The sequence below is a fragment of the Rhopalosiphum padi genome, chromosome 3 (genome assembly GCF_020882245.1).
Source record: "Rhopalosiphum padi isolate XX-2018 chromosome 3, ASM2088224v1, whole genome shotgun sequence".
NCBI lineage: Eukaryota > Metazoa > Arthropoda > Insecta > Hemiptera > Aphididae > Rhopalosiphum > Rhopalosiphum padi.
Window position 1 is genome coordinate 13,509,003 of NC_083599.1, and position 15,982 is coordinate 13,524,984.

General features: G+C 29.4%; 1 protein-coding gene across 10 annotated transcripts in view; it reads right to left on the bottom strand.

Annotated features, from left to right (window-relative positions):
• The window catches only part of LOC132928003 (protein alan shepard), a 118,831-nt gene that overhangs the window by 26,027 nt on the left and 76,822 nt on the right, over positions 1–15,982 (bottom strand). The window lies entirely within an intron of this gene.

Here is a 15,982-nt window from a genome sequence, read left to right on the forward strand (position 1 = left end):
GCCGTCCGTTAACCCGACGACGACTACGACGACTATAATAAACGGAATGCAATTTTTCTTAGCACGAAAACGGCGTTCGTCTTCCAATATATTATATATAATAATAACGATGATCATAATAATATGGGAAACCAAATATTTTTAACGGTGCGGCGTCACGAATGGCATTTGAACGAGTCCCTCCCCACTCAAGCACCTACCAAGAGTGGCATAAATTTCACGCCCATACGCATCATAATATATATGTGTGTGTTGTATATAGCTTGCACGTCTCCTCTCGTACAACAATCGTTCGTCAAAAATATAGGTATTTTTTTTTTTTTGAATAGTTCGTTAATAAATCCTCTCCGAGAGGATATTATATTTTTGCTCATAAAAAACGATATTATATGTGTGTGTAATATATACACGTACGCACGTATATATGTATATATGTATAATAATGTGCACTAATTAATCATACTTCTTTTCCTATCCGGCGACGCCGCAGCAGTCATTGCCGTTATTATATTGTTGTATACTTGCACATCGCTGGGGGGGGGGGGTGGCCGGTGAATTCAGACCCGACAACGCATATATGCCGTATATAATAATACAATATATATATTGTATTGCGTATACAATATGATATACAGTGTGATTCGCCAAGCATGTTTAACCACCGCCTATTTATCCTTTAATAATATGCATTTATTCGAATACCAATTTTTGGAATTTTTTAATATACCTACCCTACCTACATATCTCTTACTCATTCAAAAAAACCGTATTTTTCGATACCCAAGGTTTTTTTCACAGTCGTTTTAGGGAGTGTTCTCTGTTGGGTTAGGAAAAAATGGGAGTGAAGACCGCAACACTTAGCGATCGATTATCCAAGTGAAATATTATATATATTATGGGTGTATACAGAGTGCTACATTGTATGTATAATACATATACGAATGTAGTGTATCATACATTCATTCAGCTGTATATACTATGTACGGATAACGTATTGCCGTATTTATGCTCGTCCACACCCACTCGTCCAACTTAATATGCTCGTCTGGCCGTCTATATATAGATACCTACTACCTAAACTTTAAAATGTTCACATAACTGTTTGAATACATAATACAAATGATAGCGATTCAAGTTTTTTTTTAAATATTTACATAAATTAACTCTCCAATAGTAGTATAATATCATCAATTATAGTATGAGAAACGTGAAAATAATTTTTTTCATTGGGAATTCAAGCGGACGACAAAATATTAAAAAGTTTGTAATGTCAGCGGATTTCTATAAAAAAAAATAATAATTTTCTTGAATCAAGTTTCGAAAATATTAAATGGAAAAAAGCTGTCAGTTTAAAATGGACGAATACAGCGAAATACTATACAGATATATCATATAATACATATATTACAGACCAGAATTAATATCTACGAGGCCCGTAGGCGGTGAACAATTTATTTGTGCCCTATATTTTACTGGACCTTTGTGAATATATTTTTGTAAATAATATTTAATTTGTTACTGTAGAAGCTTATCGTGAGTGCAACATTTATACACTTTGCAATCAAAATAAAAAAGCCATATTATTGTTCAACCTGAATAGGTGGAAAAATAACATGTTTAACTTATTTGATATGCGTACGATCAAAAGTAAAACAATACAAATAAAAAAAAAATTGCATGTAGTTTATTTATTTTATTTTAAATATGTATAATAATATTTTAAATTTCAAATCGTATTCTTCGTTGTACTGCAATTCGACTAATGTAAATTATTAATACAATATAGATAATTTGCAGTGTTTGGTTTTGAAGAAGATAAATTATTTAAAAAATATATCATTGATATCACCAAATCCACAGTCAATCACGGTTCTGTAGTCTGGAGCTTACACCGCTCACGCCTTAATCCGACCATATATGGATATATCTATACGTATGACTTAATCGAGTCATGTATATCATATATATGTATAGTATATACCAATATATTATGAAAGCGGTTAAATTAATTTAACAGCTTTCGCCAGGACACATACACCGTCGTCATATCATATATATTATCGTGTGTGAATACCTATACCTATAATATATTACGTTTTGTTTACCCAGACACGACGTCTCGTTCGTTGTTATACTCGTAATACGGCCAACGTTGGCCGACACCCACCGGACCGTACACCACTCGTATTATATATCCCATATACTATGATACTATTGTTTTCGTCATTATAATTATATCGCTAGCTATTATATATAGGTAAATAGGTATACCTATAGTTAGGTATATGGTTCGTGTGCTGTAGTTTGTGGACTATAATAATATGTATTATAGTCTGACAGGGACGTATTTTTGACAACGGCGCAGCGCGGTCGTCGATGTCTCGAAAAAAACGTCTGAAAATTTGGGTGAAAAAACACACAGAAAATAACGGGAGACACTGTGTAACGAAGTTACGCGGTCGACCTGTTTTATATTATATTAAACATAATATGTCTAATTTCACGTAGATTAAATAATTAAAAAGTTAATTAAAATCGAAAACTGACGTAAACGGTCGCTACCACAAATGCACACGGTGCGGTGTTCCTATATAAATAATATAATAATATTTAGGCATATTATAGCAGACTGACACAATAATTAAAATATTGATTGAACAATGTAGTATTATAGTTTTTTTTTTTATAAATCTGCCATTATAATTTTAAATTATGATAACGTGTCAGATATTATACGAGTAGATAAAGTCATGTACTAATAATACATTTACCCTAACTTATTAATGATTTCTTATTTTATTTCGTATAATCATATAGCCTCTTTATAAATAGGCCACATTTTATTCTCTGCTTCGAATACAATATTTTTTATATTTTATTATACGGTTATTTAGGTCAGGAATAAAATATACATTTTTAAAGGGTACCTACTGGAATTGGGTCACAGCTACGTAATGAATAATTATTATTATTATGAATAAATTATAATCTTAATAAAATATATTTTTTTCCGAAATAAATATAAAATATTATTATCTATATAGTTATATACAAAACTACGTATAGTTAATGAATAATATAGTCATATAATTGTATTATTTAACATTAGTCAAAAACCACTATTAATGAAATACCTACTGATTATAGAAAAAATCTATTTTTCCTCCTTCGTTGTATATCTTTATTTCATTAATGATGTAATTATTTTGAACTGAAGGCAATTTTCTGGCTTTTAAGTATACTTACGAATCTAATTTTAATGTAAATTTATATTTGTACAATTAATAATAAAAAAAAAAATGTGAATATTCAGATGTAACATTAAAATTAATTTTGAAATGGAAATACTACCGAATTCAATAATAAAAATTCGTTAAATGTGGTCCAATTATAGGCTAAACATATTTTAATGTAAAATTTTAGCGGGTCCCGTTACTAAATACCTTTTTGAAAAAGAAAAGATTTATTGTGGCCCAATAGGATGTACTATCATTGATATAATTTAAGTAAATATAAAACACGATTTAATACAAATAATACAATAAAAAACAAACTGGAAATTCTTAAACAAGCGGTGGTTGAATAATTATTTTTTTTTTTAGAACTAATTTTACACAAAACAGTAAATTAATGTGTCTCACAACAGAAATTATTATTTATTGAGTGTTGTTATAATATTCTTTTTAGATATACCATATATTATAAGTAGACATGTAAATGTGAATCGAATGTTATAGATTAAAATAAAAACAAATATTTCATTATTTTTTATTCACGTTGATAGCAATGAGAATTCCCCGACAATCATCAAATATTTAATATAGATAATATATTTAAAATAGAGAAGAAATCATCGTCGCATCCGTCGTGTTAGCGATATTCGTGAAACGAGTAAATTCAATAAAAAAATGTATGGGAAACCGCTGTCCAGTCATATTTATCTATTAACATTTTTAAAATTCCATCAGATATATTCATATAGATGGTTAAAAAAAATGGTATTCGGTATACCAATCGTCCATGACGATCATAAGATATAATTTTCCTGGCGATTAGTGCAAATTATGTTGTCGTCATGTGAGCATGTTGCAATCACGTGACTCACCGATGGCCGACTAATTGTAAATACACAGAACTATTTAATGAAATAATACAACCAATGTAAATACTAAATACACAGTGATCAGAATATCAATAATAATAATTAATACATTATTTCGTAAATAGATGCATATTATACACGCGCATTTATGATGGCTCATTTATTTGTGGAAGTTTGTTGAGGCTATTGTTTAATAGGTATAGGAATGGATATGACAAGCCACAAATGGTGTTTGTTGGAGAAGAGAAATATATAGTTATTGCCCTTTGGAGAAGAGAAACGGATAATATATGAGGCTTTTTGAGGTTATGTACAAAAACAATAATAGAAATAATGGGCTGAGTATTCTGAAAATCTGCAATTTAAAAACCATGTGATAATTATTAAAATACTATAAATTCCTTTATTGTCTATGAATTATGATCAAAATATAATATTGATATTGGTACGTATAACAATGTTTATCAATTACTTATACGTTTGAGTCTACAATGAATTATTCATATTGATTTTACTCGACCAAAGGTGTGTAGACTGTTGATTCAAGTTATATATTTTTATTTATTGCTATTAATGATGAACTGAATAACTATTATTAAGACCAACCAACAATATAAGCGTTTCGCAATAAAATAGAAAATGAAAAAAAAAATTATGAATTAACCTTGAAATTCTAACAAATTATTACGAAGATAAAATCTATTAATGTAGTTATTATTGTTTCAACCTATTTATTATAAATAATTATAATGTAACCAGAAAATACTAAAACAAAAAAATTTAAATCAAACAGATTCAATAATGCGATGTACCTATACCTGATTACACTATATTGTCAATTATTATAATACTCGTAATATGATTTTGCATTACAATACCTCTACGCAAAAAGAATTCAAAATTAATTTGAAATCAAAATACATTTATACAAAACAATTAACCTCATTAATAACAGTAGTTCCCTATAATAATAATAAATAAATAAATAATAATAATAATAGATACACATACAGTTATCTACACAGTGCACGGAGCTATATAATATAAAATATGTATTGTATACATTGCAAAGTTTAGATGTATATTAATATGTAGAAAATATATGTAAAAAATACATTTCATGCGGTGAAATATTAAACAATTTATAAAACGGGTTTCTGGTTAACGCAGTTTTGATTTACTCGTTGCTTAATTTGTCAAAACCGTCTTGGGATCAGGGGAGCCCCTCACGTACGCAGCATAATTGTAATATATTAGCGCTATAAAATGCTCAGCTGGAGTGACCATACACATCACTACATCATTGATATTATGTCAGATACCCAATTACGAGGAAATAACAGCAATATATCAAATCCATAACAAGCGATTGCTCAACCAGCCATCGATTTCCAATGAAAATGACTGATGACTATATTACACTCAATATTAGCTTTGAGCTTTCCACTTCTGACTTATAAAAAAAACATCAGACAAACACCGAAAGATATATACAGTCTACTGTGAATTCTTAACGCAGGTTCGATTTTACGGACGATGACTGACATAACTAAATACATTTAGATAGAACATTCAACAATTTATCTATCATTCGGAAAAAAGCGTAGCCCGTCAAATTATGTTTATAGAACATTTTCAACTATATACACTCATTCTACTACGAAATACGGGTATATTTTCGACTGGGGGAAGTTCCTACGTGGCCAAATTCACTTATCTACCTGCAGCATCTGTATAGTTAAACAATATGTAAAACAGTTTCTGGGCGTTTTGTACGCGGCGCAGCGATCTACTCGATTTATCAAAACCGACTTGGTTCAGGAGAGCTCCGCGCATGTATAATATATTAGCGGAACAAAGTGCTTTGCCGAGATGACCATACGAATCAATGATATTTTTCAGGTAAGCAATTACGGGGGTATATAACAAAGACTGCAGAATGTATAATACGTATTATATACTGGAAATATAATATAATATATAAATGTGTGTGTGTATGTGCACTACGCACACACCGATATAATAATATTTGTATATATTTGACACACGGGTCCTAGATAACATGGGCGGAGGATTGTCAGCCAATCAATACGATCGAAAAGTACGTCAGTAACACGGCACATAATATAATATATCTAGTACCTACCCGCGAGCATAATATATATATATATATATATATTATACTGTACGGTAATGTCTTTTTTTTCTTCTCGGGGTATCCTTCAGCACTAGCTGCAGTGTGTTTGACAATCGATTCCTTTCGCATGCACGAGTGCGCGCGTGTGTGTGTAACGCAATATACAAACAATCTGCAAAACTGTCAAAATGAATGGGCCCTTAATAGACAGTATGAGAAAGGTCAGAAATGCGGAGCGAGATCGTCATTTGTCAAACTTATAATATATAACATATTTTATAAGCGATTTCTCGGTATAAAGGTATACGTCTACTTTATATATATATATATAAATAGATTATATAGATTAATAACAGCATTGCATCCGCACGCGCGCAAAGGGTGAATATAATATTATATATAATCCCTGTAATTATGCGATCCCAAAATTTAAAGGAAAAGGACTGTAGTCTGTAATATATTGCAGCTTGTATAGGACGGACCACAAAATACATATAATATACATACCATGCTGCATTGTTACCAGATGGGGATGACTGGGTCGTCATTCGTTGATCGAACCAACGACGGAAATCGCTTTAATATAATAGTATGAAACGCGTATATCTATCTATATACAAACATATGCGATTCAGTTATTGACTCGAAAACGACAAAAAAAATATGACAGTTAATAACTGTTATAATAATATTATATCTCGTAGTATATATACATATAATATTATTCGACAAGTTTAGATTATGTTACTCTATCGTGTGGCACGGTGTGTATTATAACAAATGTATCTATATATAAAAAGTAATATGCAATAATTTCGAGCGTACAGTGTCGTTTCGTAATCTGAGGTTAAATATTTAGCAAATTGAATTCACTCACCTGCGTGCAAATTATCAGTGCACCTAATTATAATCCTAGTCGTTCGCGATCTATTCATAATAACATGCGCGTAAAAATTACGTATAAAACGGAATTATAGATTAAATAAATCAAAAAATGTTATCGTACAAGGTTTGAAAGAATATTAATCAAACAAACTAGGCAAATTTTAAAAAGGTTAACACTTGACATTGATTTTTATTTATTGTACTATATATTTTTTTTTTGCATTTAAAATAAAAATTATTTTTCAAGTTATTTATATGAGATTATCTAATATATAATTAAACGCTGATTACTGATTATAGGCAGTTAATGTAAAATAGTTTATCATGAATACATTTTTTTTTCACTAAAAAATACAATAAATTAAATTGTAACATACAATATCATAATAATATTGCTTAGGTATTTAATTTTTAAATGTCAATCATTGATAATTTACGATAATATGACATAAGTCAATATCACTGCCTAGTGACATTTCATTAATTAAGCTTATTGTTCAGTTACTATACAGCGAACAAATATTCAAAAGCAATTAAAAGATAATTACAATTTATAGAATAGCTTGGAAGAACATATTATTATACCTAAATGTATTATGTATATTCAAATAGTAAAATATTGATTGGTTTAAATTGATGTATTAAAAAAGTGCATTAAATAATTATTACCTAATACACTAAAATTGTTTTACTTTCTTAGGCTTTTCATATAATATTTAAATTTTAAATATTATTATAATTCAGTAAGGTAATAAGTTGATATCGCTTTTCGATAAACTATACTGTTATTGTATCATAACAGTATATACTGCATAATTAAATGTACATAATTTATATTAAAAGTTATTTTATAACAGTATTGCAACATAATATTTATATTTATAGGTACACATAGTAAACGAGTTTGTAATTTGTTAATGTTAAAATTAGTTTATTTTTTTTATAAAGTGTTAACCGTGCTAAATGATTAGAGGGACCCCTTCAGGTGAAAATTGAGGTATATATCCGGTGAATGACGTGGCAAATGTGTGGCAAAAATCCCTACCTATTATAGCACATATATATGTCGAGATAATAATAATAAACTAACCGCGCTCATTATATGTATATATTTTATAAAGAGGGTTATTCGAGATCAAGTGTGAAATAAGGAAATTCGGATATTTCAGAAAATAGAGATTGTTTGTCGATTATTTGCAGGCTAACTCGACGGGCTATTCTCGTCGCGTGTCGGACGACGATAACGACATAATAATGTATAATACGCGCGTACTACCTATATATTATAAATGCCGAAAAGCCCGTTTCGGTGTTTCACCGTTAATTTTTCCTTTCTCTGAAAGCATTCGGAGAAGACTCGGGCAAGACCTCGCATTATAATATAGCCGCGGTGACGAGGTCAATTAACCGAGAGATTCGCCAAGTCGCGAATCGGTCCGACGAACAATCGTTGCATGTTTTCCTATTTGTATACACGCACACGTACACACACACACACACACACACACCTACTCGAACGCAGCGTAACGTGAATTTCCAGGAATAGCCGCCCGCCAAAAACTATTATTCCGACAACGCATTTTCCGGGTTACGATGGATAGTGAGCTGTGCTGCAGCAGCTACCGTATACAAGAGAAGAAAGTGGGCATAACGCGACAAATAACACTATTACGATGAGTAATGGTTTATTTTATTATTTTTTTTATTTTCAGTTGTTTACCGTTTGCGATGAAAAACAAAACAAAAAAAAAAAATGTATAATATAATTATATGTATAGATACGCATCATACAAATATATTATACACAAACTACACAAACACCGTATAATAATATAATAATTATTATAATGGCAGAGTAGTGTCGTATTCAGTGCACCGCGAGCACGGCGGAATTGAACTAGATTTCTAGATTTATTATTCGATATTTCTGGGAAATAAATACCTACGAAGAGACGATTTCATCCAACAATGACATCTATATATAGTAACAATATGTGAAATTGTGATGTCAGATGCGACGGATGATGCAAAACGGCGTGGAAAGGTGACGGATACAAAAGAAATCAACGTTTAGAATTATATCTTACTACGAAGTAAAAAAAAATCATATTATAATTATTATTATAGTCGTCGCCGGTCGATATATTTATGACTTATGATTGGGCTTGGCTTATGCACCGCACAGTATATATAAGGAATATTATGCATAATATTATTCACCGTGAATAAATATTTTTCGTCAAATTTTATTGCAATATTATAATAGAACTTCGCCGCACGGTTAGAAAATTATACGCGTATAGACCGTACATTATATGGTATACAATACAGTAACCATATATAACTAAAATTACTGTGCACATTTTTCAGTCTATACAATTTTCAACTTGATTTCGATATGATATCTACTTGCAGTAATTATTATTGTACAAGCATGTCTAAACTTTCACTTTGAAAACTTTGAACTGCGAGATATCTCTATCCCAGATAGCAGATTAAATAATACGTTCTCTATAGAACTGCAGAAGTTTCAGCCAATATTATAATAATATAAACAGATAGTAAGATATATATGTATACAAATAGATCTATAACGACTTCGCGATATGGTAAAATGTTTCATCAGTGATATAATTAAGACGCGGTTAAACTGGTAATAAGATTAAAATGAAAAAAATGGGTCGACAATAATAAACGAGAAAACGAGAATAGGTATATGTATACTGTATAGGTAACATAGGTAGATAAAATACATTGCAAACAGTTACAATTTGGCCGATGTATGTATGATGTTGTCGAGGTGTACACAATTTTAAAGCGATAAGAACACCATTTTTTTTTTTTTATAGATTTTGTATTACCAATATTGAATTTTCGTAAACGTAAATTATTAATAAATATTGATATTACCTAAAACTAGCATCTCAAATTACACGAAAATAAGTACAGACAACACGATATTATTGTCTTGAATATTATAATAAATCGAGGTTTTATATATATTCAAATTGCGTTGGAAAATAATTTAATAGAGTGAATTTGTTCACAGTGAACACTCATTATTTCAAAAAATTGTTTTTTAATAAAAATACATCAATAATAAAATTGTTGGCATTCTAAAATTTTAAGATTGTTTTAATTGGCAACTTATACACATATTCTAAATTTTATAATCAGTAGGTATAGCGAAATACTTGTTAAAAAATGTCGATTTATTCTTATCGGATATTGAAGGAATATTTCAAGTTCAGCATTTTAAGTTTAGTTTAAGCGAACATATTATCTATACGTTAGAACATATTCTTGTAATAGTTGCATTAATATAAAATACATGCATTTTCAGGGCATACAATTTCTCAATGTTCCTAATGCACTAATAAATTTTGGTTCTAATGCCGCAATGCACAATTACTGTCGTACACACTGAACATAATCGTAGACACGACCGAACATAATACAATATCATGCAGCATAACTGTTGTTGGCCACGCGCATATTTTATTATATATTTATATTATTAGATGAGTATAAATTATGTTATTCACTAAAAATATCGAATTTTTTTGTATTAAATACGAACCATAACAAACTATTAAAATAATAATAATTTTATTGACACTTACTAAAATATTTTAGTTATTCAAAATATTTCTGATTCAAATTGCCATCTAAAAACGCGGAAGATATACTATACATTTACTACGCTTTGTATGCAACTAATTTAAAGTATTCGAGAATATACATCACTATTATATTATGTGTTATAAATCGGCACGTCTATGACCTATAGATTTGTTAATAACAATGCAATAAACTATAGGCGCCAAATGCGTGTATAATTAACATCGGTGGCCTGCCTATCCGTAAGATAAAGTCGAGACTGTCTAATCATCAATTGTCGAACTGGGTTGATGGTCGTATATGTAATCAAACTGTATTGAAAAAAAGTATTAAAAGCTAATAACAATGATAATATTGTTATAAATGGTATTATTATTATTATATTTGAACATGACATAAATGTTTCATGAATGTTATAAAATGATGAATTCTTGAGTAAGAATTTTAAGACAACATGAGATATAGGTACACTTAATAAAAAAATAAATATGTTTTCCTACAAAAACACGAACATCGATATATAACATACTTAAAAGAATGTAGTTTTTTAACTCATATAAGACATAAACTAAGTTTATAGTTATTTTTAACTATGAAAATAAAGTCGAAATGTCCAAAATTTCATAAGATTGATAATTTGAAAAATGTCTTCGCGTTGTTCATTATTAAAGTGAACAATTTCAGTACGATTTAAAGTTCACAGATCGTGTATACGAAATATATATATATATATAAAATATGGACTCATATATTTTTCTCCAAAAACAGAATACCATATACTTAAATTGTTCATTTCCATCATAAAAAAAAATAAATCAGATCTTGACCATTTTCTTAAGTTTTTTTTTAATTATTATTATTAGGAGTGTTAACAGTGTTATTATATATTATATTATACATAATAATAAAATTCAAATATTTTTTGTATCACAATTTATTAACAAATAAAATAGACAATAGAAGGTAATATTAAAAAAAAAAATAATAATAATAATATACGGTCTTAATATTTGAACGGAAATGGAAAGCACATTTTTTTGTAGAGAAAAACGGTATCTATTTCGGAGGAAAATGTTCCCACCCGTCTATTAAAAATCCAACAGTTCGATGGTGCGAGAAAAAACGACTACCTTGCGTCAGTATTTGTGCATCGCAGTGGAAATGACCTCTCCAATAAAAAAATATATAGGTTACAACAATATTATTTGTAACCGTACAACTACGTTTCCGATCCACATGCACAGATAGAGAAACTATATAATATTTATATTCTACGAAAATCTATAGGTAGGTAATATACAATTTAATATTCAAACAATCATGCTCCTCAGTCTTCATGATTGTAAAAATGATAACACAGACAGAACTGATGGAAAAAAAATTTAATAAAAACCCATCATTGCAGAAGTAATACATTCCTGGTTCCGTTCTGGATTTAAAATGACTGGTGCCTTAACGTCGAACAGTTATGACGTGGGGATATTTGGGTGGGGGAGGGTCTGGGCAGTGCGTTCCGGGGGTCTTCGTGAGAAAACTTGTTTATTGGTGGGGGAAATAAAGGGGAAGGGGGAAAAATATTGAAAACCGCGACGACTTGTTGCGCGCGCGTTTGGCACACGCTGAGAAGAGTCATTCACCGCCGCCGATGCAGTTTGCGTGTGTGTCGGGCACCGCCCGCCGCGACCCGGCCCCGTTCGACAGTCGTACGCGACGGTGGCGTTCAATGTCAAGGGCAATAGCACGTCCGCCACACGCCGTTGCTCTTTCTCGTCGACGCTCGCTATATTGTAATAGCCGTCGTTGTTGATTTTAAAAACAATTTTTTTTTTATCTTATTATTATTATTATTATTATCATCATCAATATTATTACGAGAACTTAAAATTATGATGCATAAATTGAATTTGTCGAAAATCCAATATAAAAAAAAAATATGAGAATAAACAATCAAAAACAGCGTCTGCGCATTGCTTTTATAGAAAACAATTATTCTTTAATTTATTATTGATTTAATTTTTATCAACTTCGATACATTAGATTCTTAAATAAGTTGGTATTAAATAAGAATATATACCTATATTTTAATGTTTCATAGCAAATAAATAATCTACGGTACAATGATTTTGATTAGCTCTGAAATTAAATAGGTACAGTGATATTTAATACGTTGGCATGAACACCATTTTAAGAATGTTATAAAATTATTACAGTTAGGTATAATAACGCAAATTCAATTTTACTAATCGGTGATGGATAATGAATATTATATTATATAAACAAAAATCAATAATAAATATATGCATATACTACTAGTGATTGATATTTGTAGAACTACTCACCAAAAGCTTTTAAAAAATGTTTTCAAATAACCGGCAAACTTTAATTTAGACAGATGTTACGTTAGTTTCCGTTCTCAAATAACCTACAGATTCAATTCACATTAAATAATAATGACTAACCCGCGAACAGTACGGTAATAAAATTATTTTATTGAACTCAAATCATAATAGCTTCTCTATTTCAGAATGATTTTTATGCGAATTCAATAAAACTATTAATATAATATTCAGACAAAGAATATTCGGTCAGTTATTGTCGGGTGACGTGTCGTGTGGCATTTTTTAGATTTTTTAACAAATATTTATATACGGTCAGCCATAGGTCCTCCAGCTTAGTACCCTAAAATAAAAATTTCAAAGTCGAACCATGCTTAAATTAGTATGCAATTACTAATCATTTGTAACCACATCAACATCTAAACCCTCAAATCGGTGTATTTTTGGTGTCTCTGCAGTATAGATATTATTCAGAATAGATTACATTTTTAAAGTTTGTATTAAATGCTCATCGTTTTATCGACTTGGTATATAATATGTATATGAAATATATTCCAACTGCCAGAAAATGGCAGATGAGCGACATAATGACTATTTCTATAATATAATATAATCTATAATATATACGTTACACTCAGGGTTTATTATCAATAGTGTACGGAAACCTGTGGCGACAATTGTCGCGTGTATTATATCTCAGCTATTATGTAATATATATCCTATACTGTAACAATATTTTTATGAACATATGTATAATATATATATATCGTATAGCGTGGGTAATATGAGAAACGCCGATAACGTAAAAAAACGAACATGGATGAGCCTGCGGTAACTTAAATTATTTATCATGTGCTCGTGTATACATATATTGAATTGAATAGACCGGGTCCGTCAAACGACATTTGAAGCGTATCTTATCTATTTTTTTCTACACATCGCCCGGTTACACTGTCATAATATTATATTTTTTTATCTAAAATTGACAGTTTATATTTTACAGATTCGGACGATGTACAATATTCGTTTAAGTTTACTTTGGCAAACACATAACTACATACATTAACATGGCAAACGCACATTTACCCTTTATCTATAACACATTATACCTATATACCCGACTATTAAAGTTTTTTCGATACCACCATTTAATATTATTATACTATTATATAATATATTGTAAAATAATAAATTATACTACAGTCAGTCCCAAATATAATAGACAGCTAACATTATTATTACCTATGCCATATGACAAAGATTCATAAGCGCTGTTGGTTTTAGGCAGATAAACTATTATAAAGTGACGATATTGCGAGGTCAATAATCGTTAAGTATATTATATTTATATAAACGGTGCGATAACTGACGGAAAATCATTCGAAAAGTAAAAAAAAAGTGAATCCTATTCTAACCTATATGGGAAAATAACTTCCTCGCACGTCATATTATATGAAATTTACAGTGAGAATCATGCATAGTACCTGTATACAACACATAATAAGATACAGGTAGTACCTACTGTATTAGATACGTACTAATATAAATTTATTATTATATAATATAATAACATGTGTTCTTATTCAAAACACACTATTATTATTCATATAAATGTAAGTATCTCGTCGTTGTACAAGTGCGGTTGCTGTACATGGGCCGAGGGAAATGGTTTATTAATCAACGTAATTATTCGAGTTCTGGAGCTGCAGAGGTTATCGAGCCGTTAAATTCGTCGATATGAATTCAAATTTCAAATTATCATACGGTAACAAATATGTTTTTTGTGTTAATCATATTGCATATATACAACTATATAGGAACCTATATATATATAAATATATATAATATATATTGCTATATTATTGTATATTATCTACGTATAAGCATTAAGCTCGCATAATTTCCAATACATATATCACAGTGTAAAATTACGCGCAATGATTACTTTTGCATCAATAATGAAATTACGAATATTTTTCTCAAATTTCAAACGTCTTATTATGAACATAATGCACTTATTTGGGAGAGATATAAAATTCAAAAATAATTGAATTTATGTATTTAAGAATTACTGTACGCATAAGTGATGTGATTTTAAATTTTAGTCAATCTCTAACAATGTTTTATATTTATAATTACGTTTTTCATTAGTGATATTTTTTAATATTACACTAAAAGCAAAAATTCCAAAAACTATTCAGATCGGAACTTTGTGGAAATCAACTAAGCATAAAATGATATATGACATTTTAAAAGTAATCCTACTACTAAAAAGAAAAAAATTGAAAGTAAAAGATAAAAAAGTATAATATAGAATATTGTGTATTGTTGTGTCTGTATTCCCAATCTAAAAATTACATAATTTAAATACAGTAAAGAGTAATCGTTTGCATTCTTTGAATAATAAAGAACTATTGTTAGTGATTACTACAACGTGGTATTCAAATGATTTGACTGCGCATTTAAGAGAATTCAGTAAAATAATTCAAATCATTTTTTAAACATTTTTATATATTTTACCAATAGGACTATCTCAGAAAGTAAAAACAAGTACGTTAATCTCGGTTTCCTCGTTTTTAATTAATAATCAATAATAACTTAAGTGAACAAAATGTAATGAAAAAAGCTTTCAGTTTATTCATTTTATCATGTAATATTGTTGGACCGAATAGATTCCAGAATACCAGGCTCAACAAACATTCAATTCGATAAAGGTATTAATGGGGAAAAACTGCAACAACTTTGTTTGCACGGCTTATACTATTCAAAAATGACATTTAATCCCACAAAGACAAAAACCCTCAATAGTTATATTTGCAACATATCTAAAAACCGAATCTACGAATATTAAACGAAACTATAATTATATAGGTACCTACATATCCCAATTGCTATTACAGG